Source organism: Hermetia illucens, chromosome 6 (genome assembly GCF_905115235.1).
Source record: "Hermetia illucens chromosome 6, iHerIll2.2.curated.20191125, whole genome shotgun sequence".
NCBI lineage: Eukaryota > Metazoa > Arthropoda > Insecta > Diptera > Stratiomyidae > Hermetia > Hermetia illucens.
Window position 1 is genome coordinate 45,163,776 of NC_051854.1, and position 6,936 is coordinate 45,170,711.

A 6,936-nucleotide genomic window follows, 5' to 3' on the forward strand; every position below is an offset into this window, starting at 1 on the left:
TGGACCAAAACCTCCCCACATCAATGACGAGCTCAACCAGAAGGCCAAGTGCAGTAAAGTTGCATCTAAACAAAATGCACCCACTGCGTGCAGTCATAAGCGGCTGCAATTCAAGTGAATGCAATTTCTGGGGGTACAGTGAGTGCAACGATTTTTCGATCAATTTTGGGCATTTATTGATAAGAAAGATATATGAATACGAGACATGTAGGCTCCATGAGTAAATTGCATGCATGCCTATCGACAACAATATCGTAATTCAACGCACCTGAAACAACCGAGATTGCAATATATACATATATGTAAGGGTCTCATCTCATTTTACAAGTTTTAGGTTTGCTTTGAGAACTGCACCCACATTGGGCGCCTAAGTCTTCTAGGTAATTTCGTTTTTACTGCTCCGAGTTTTCTGACCAAGTATGAACTTTTAAAACAAGTCGGGAAACCGGAAGCTGGACGCTTCAGGTACGAAAGGTTTTGTGTATTTCTTAGTACGTAGCACGTAATATATCCATATATTATGTGAGAATATCCACTTTCGAATGATGTTGACATTCATAGTCTTGAATTTGCAAGGAAGCTACAAATTTGACGTATCGTAACTTTGTCGGTAATAGTACGATTTCCACCAAACTTGGTAAGATCATGCTCTATGTTATATCCCATATTGTTGAGAAATTTTGTGATGCTAGCATGAACTTAAGGGGGGTTTTGTAGTCAATTACTAAAAACTATAGTAATATATCATACTTTTGTTAACTTTATTTGTACAGATTTCAGTATAGAAGGTATTTCAGAGCCCAGATACCATATAGTGGCTGCCTCCTAATTTTTTTTTAGATTTTTCGGTTGGGTAGTTTCTGAGAATGGCCCCCTTAAAGGAATGGTCAGTTTCAACCCCCCGCACTCCGCACCTTTCCAACAAATGTCAAAACTAAGACCGCCTTCCGAAGGGAATTTCGGCCACTAAGGAGAGGTGACTACAGGCTGAATCCTGCCTGTCAGAACCTTCCCCTTCATCCTTACCGGGAAGAACGGAAGAACGGGAAGCTGGTGACATGGACGCTACTGGTTTAACACCACTATGTGGAAATGGATCCAAGCGGTCCGGACACCGTCAACCTGGAAAGGCCCTAAGCCGACGGCAGAAGAAATCACTGCGAAGGAAGATGAAGTACCTTGGGAATGAGGACATGGACGTGACTGTACCACTAGGCGCGGTAGCGCCCAGAGAAATCGAACGCAAGGAAGCGGAATCTCCGGCGGAAGGTGGGGATAAACTGGAAACCCCGGTAAGGTCCACACTGGACGCACCAGACTCTTCTGTCAGCGTTAATGCGCGCAAGAAGCGTAAGACCAACACATCTACTGTGGCCAACGCTTTATTGTTCTCCGTACCAGGACTCCACGCGTCTCGCGGGAATTAGGACCGGTGTGCCGGGAGGTGATCAATTCAGCGAGAGAGATCTCAGTGAAGCTGGTCCCTCCCACAGGAATACGAACACGAAGGCGGGAAGGAATAGGACGTATGCGCAAGCTGCAGCCTCTGTTCTGACTGCTGCCGTGGGAGTTTCCTCCAAGGATGGCAAAATGTCAGACGGACAATTTACCATCCTCCGGGAATGCCTGTGGAAAAAAATACTGGAGCCTGGAACGAAGCCACGATTTAACAATCAAGGTTTTCGTGATGGGCTTCTCCATTTGGAGTGCACTGACGAGGCTGCCTTAAAGTGGCTCCAGCAGGTTATTCCAACTTTGAGTTCCGGCGGTCGGCCCAAGTACACTATTGTGAACACTGAGCTACGCAGGACAGAACATGTCGGATGTTGGCTACCGGACCCTCGAAGGAAGGCAGAGAACATCATCCGCATGCTGGGTGAACAGAACTCGGGCATGGACTTTGGACACTGGAGGGGAAAGTTCATGAATGCCAGGAAGGACAAATCTACAAACGTGGAGGGCTTCAACTTGGTATTCGAACTGGACCAACAGAGTCTGAATGTGCTCAGGGGAAGTCACCATATGGTGCTCCATTTTTTCCTATATAGACTGAAATTCAGTCATATCAGGAAACTGTAGGGCATCATCTCCATTTTGAGAGCGAAGAACAATGATGTCTTCGATTCACACAACATAGAGCAAATTGCACAATCTTCGGTGCGCTCTCCCACAATGGCGTCGTGCGCGTGCATACAGGAGCGGAACCCTCGTATGGGGGCTCGCACTGGGGAAGGGACTACAGAGTGAATCCTACCTGCTAGTAACTTCTCCTACACCTTCCAAGGAACAGGCGGAAGGAAGGGAAGCCAGAGACGTGAACGGAACTGACTTGATGCCAGTTCGAGTGATCGAATCTATGCAACCCGGACACCGCAAACCAATTAAGGTGCTAAGTGGAAAACAGACGAATGTTCTGCGGGATGAGATGAGATCTTGCGTGGATGAGAACATGGGAATTGCGGTACTTCCAAGTACGGCTTTTCTCAGAGAAATCATTCACGAGGGGATCGAGTCTCTGGTGCTACGGTGTGGGGGATACCCCGTCATACGCGGACTGCCGCATACGCTTCTAACTGTTTTCCATAAGACAATAGACTTATTGAAGTTTATGTCGAAAAACATAAAGATTGGTCAAATCAACCTGCAGCATGCCAAAGCTCCCTCCTACCTGTTGGCAGCGAGAATGACAAAGCTGCAGGATTTCTCCTATATTTTTCTGGTGCAAGAACCGTGGGTTCGATTTAACAGAATCTGCGGCATCAGTAAAGGGAGCTAGGATCTTCTACGACGAAAGATCCATAAAACCGAGAGCTGGCGTCCTGATGTCAAGACGGTTAGAGGCAACTATGCTGAGACAATATTGTTCCCAGGACTTAGCTACTGTCATCATACAATACCAGATAAGTGGCGAGAGGAAAAACATCATAGTTGCCTCCGCTTACTTACCCTATGATTTTTTGTAGGCCAAAGCGGTAAAACGGTTGCTTGGTGGAAATGGTAACTACAAAAACTCAGGAAATCAACCAGGCGACTTCTGAACGGTGCTTGCAAAAGTAATAACAACCAAGACTAGTTAAATTTCAGAAACTCACAACGTGAATATAAGAGGCTCGTTAGGTGTTCGAAACGAGACTCCTTTAGAGCGTACCGTGAGGAATTGGAAGGCGAAAGAGAGACTTCAAGGCTGTGCAGAGTCCTCAAAAGGGATGAGTCAGCCAAGTTGGATTCTCTTAGAAAACCCGATGGTAATTTCACGAGCTCCAGACTGGACTCAGTACAGACCCTCCTGGAAGTACACCACCCGGGAGAACGGGTGAGAGAAGTGGTAGGGGGAGAGTTGACGGTTCTTGCAACCCCTTCAACACGCAAGCGTTGCAAGGGGAACTGGAACACTGCGAAAGCGGTTGATACTCATGAAAAGGTGAGAGCTGCCATACTGTCCTTTGAACATTTCAAAGCACCTGGCATGGATGGCATCTATCCGGCAATGCTAAAGGAGGGTATGGAGCATTTAGAGCGATCTCTAAGAAATATTTTTCGAGGATGTCTTGCTCTGGGCTACGTGCCTTCTTCTTGGCAACAGGTTTAGGTAGTTTTCATACCGAAACCTGGGAAAGATGACTATTCTAATCCAAAGAACTTGAGACAGATCAGCATGACTTCATTCTTGCTGAAAGGTTTGGAGAGACTGGTGGAGCGTCACATTCGTGGAAACGCACTTAGGTCACACCCACTTAGTGAAAACCAACATGGTTACCAGCGTGGAAAATCCTGTGAGTCTGCTCTTCATTCTTTCGTCACAAAGATAGAGGATGCAACTTTGAATGGTGAATACGCGATGGGGGTGTTCGTGGACATTAAAGGGGCTTTTGACTGTGCGCCTTTTCAAAAACTTTGTGATACCGCCAGAGTGCATGGTGTTGATGATGCTTTAATTAAGTGGATCCATGCTATGCTAACGCAAAGATTGCTGTGTGCTGAGGTAGGGGTCGATCGCTACCTAACTACGGAAGCAACGAAGGGCTGCCCCCAAGGAGGTGTGCTTTCGCCACTTCTGTGGAGTATGCTGATCGACTCACTGCTATGTGAATTGCAAAATTTGCCAACACACGCTCAAGCTTATGCTGATGACGTGGCTGTACTTGCTGTTGATCGCATCTTGGAACGGTGTGTAGGAATATACAGCGTGCCGTTGATTTGATAGACAGCTGGTGCCTTAGACATGGTTTGTCAGTTAATCCAAATAAAACCACAATGGTTTTATTCACAAAAAGGAGAAAACTGGATGGACTTTGTCTCCCTGAGATGAGGGGTACTACCCTTCAACTCTCCGAAGAAGTGAAATATCTGGGGGTCACTCTAGATAAAAAACTTCTTTGGAACAAACATGTAGAGGTAAAGATGAAACGAGCTCTCACAGCTTATGGGCTGTGCAGACGGACCTTTGCCTCGACATGGAGACTCAGGCCTCATGTGGTAATGTGGATATACGTTGCCATCATTAGGCCGATGTTCGTATATGCATCCGTAGTGTGGTGGGTTAAGGTGAGACAAAAAGGTTTTCACCGTAAACTAGACGCACTGCAAAGAACTGTTTGTCTGGGTATCACTGGTGCCATGAGCACGACATCCGGGGCAACTCCGAATGCACTACTCAATTTGCAGCCCCTGGATATATTTATTCAAAGCGCTGCAATGAGAGCAGCTCATAGACTAATTCGATAAGATCTATGGGAAAACAACGGATATGGGGGGCACAGAGCATTGGAGGAGTTACTGGGAGTACTGAATCCAGTTCTTACAATGCCTTCCGATTCTCGTGTCCCCATACATATGTTTGGTAGAAGATATGAAGTTACCCTGAAGCGTAGAGAGGACTGGGAAGACCCAGAGGAATTCGTGGCAGGATATACGGAAGTCTTCTACACCGATGGCTCAAAAACAGAAGAGGGTTCTGGAGCCGGAGTCTACCTCTCGAATAAAAACGAGAAGTGGGCTTTTCCTTTGGGACAATATGCAATGGTTTTTCAAGCCGAAGTTTATGCGATCCTAAGGGTGGCAAACTGGGTGATTGACGAGCGGTTGAAGGGCAGGCGCATCGCAATCTACAGTGACAGTCAAGCTGCGCTGAGGGCATTGAGCAGTCCTTTGATCACCTCGAAAATCGTTCAGGAATGCAGAAACCGTTCGAACTCTATGTCTAGATTCAATATGGTGGATTTACTCTGGGTGTCTGGTCATTGTGGTGTAGAGGGAAATGAAATCTCAGATGCGTTAGCAAAAGAGGCTTCAACTTTCCCCAAGCCGGACCGGAACCAGCAATTGGAGTATCAGTAGCATTGACTAAATCTGTTTTCAAAAACTGGGAACAAGTTTCCCATAATGACAGGTGGCAGAGCCTAAATGCTGCTCGACACACCAAACTTTTCCTGCCAGAACCCAACATAAGTACCGCAAAGTTTATCCTGTCGAAAAGCAGGAGGACTTGCAGGTGTATTGTGGGCATTCTGACAGGCCATAATTCACTAGCTGGGCATATGTTCAGAATAGGAATTACCGAAGATGATACGTGTCCCTCCTGTAATGAGGAAGCGGAATCCGCGGAGCATTTCCTATGTGAATGCCCCGCCTATCGACGCATCAGGCATCAGATCTTTGGTGCCGATGTTCTCCAATTGCGACGGGTAGCATCACATCGACTAACGGAAATCCTGCGATACGTTAACGAATCCGGAATATTCCGTTAGACGGGGGAGGCGAGTACAATGGGCCAACACGGCCTGAGTGCTCAGAAGCTGTAGCTTCTCCCCCACCATACACACACACACACAGACAAGACCGCCTTCGAAAAGTACTAACCAAGATCTTTAATTTGATACCCCACATGACTATATTTGATGAAAGAAGAACTACACCCCCCTTTTGCATGTATGGAGACCCCCTTAAATTCGTCTTAAAAGGATGTAACTCACTGCATGCGTGAGCGGTCACAGTTCCCAGCTTTTTTTCAAATTTGGTATCTATCGCTGCAACCGTTTCTGAGAAAAATGCGTGTGACGGACAAACAGACAGACAGCTTATAGCCTGGGTGGTGACCTCAATCATGCTCTATGCGAACCCAGTTTGGAGAGAGGCGTTCCGGATGTCAGGGAACGTTACCAAACCGAGTTCAGTCTACAGGAGGACAGCCCTAAGGGTATGCTCTGCCTTCAGGACTGTGTCAGATGATGCAGCATTCGTCATCTCTGTAATGATTCCGATTGACATCTTGGCAGATGAAATGGCGAACATATACAATGCGAAGTCAACCTCTTCATCATCGCGGACAAAAACGACTGAAAGGGAGAGATCCATAAATAGATGGCAAGAGCGGTGGGAACGTTCGAGAAAGGGTCGGTGGACTGGAGAGACGACACGGTGAGGTTAATTATAATCTCACCCAGTTTCTAACGGGACATGAAGGATATCTCCAATACCTTCACAGGTTTAAATTGGCGACCTGACCCGAGTGTCCAAATTGTGATGGAGTCCTAGAGTCCGAGATTTGTGGAAGAAAGGAGGAATCTAAAGGAGACTCTAGGAGAGGTGCTGGTACCAGAAAATCTGGTGCCGAAAATGCTAGCACATCAAGAGAATTGGGATGCGGTCAACTCCATGATCGCACCTATCCATAATAAACTGCGAAAGGTAGAGGAGAGGAGAAAAGCGCGGTCACGTGCGCCGCGTATAGAAGAAATGGGATTAAGCTAGAGGGAGCTGACTTCGCCCCGTGATGTAATACCTTATGGTGGTTCCGCGGGGCAGGGAGGGAGTCGGGGGTGGTTTTAGTGGGTAAAAATCCCACACGCTGGTGTGTCCAGACCAGTGTCTTTTGAAGATTTCCACCTTCTCAAAAAAAAACAAAACAAGTCGGGAAACCGGAAGCTGGCCGCTTCA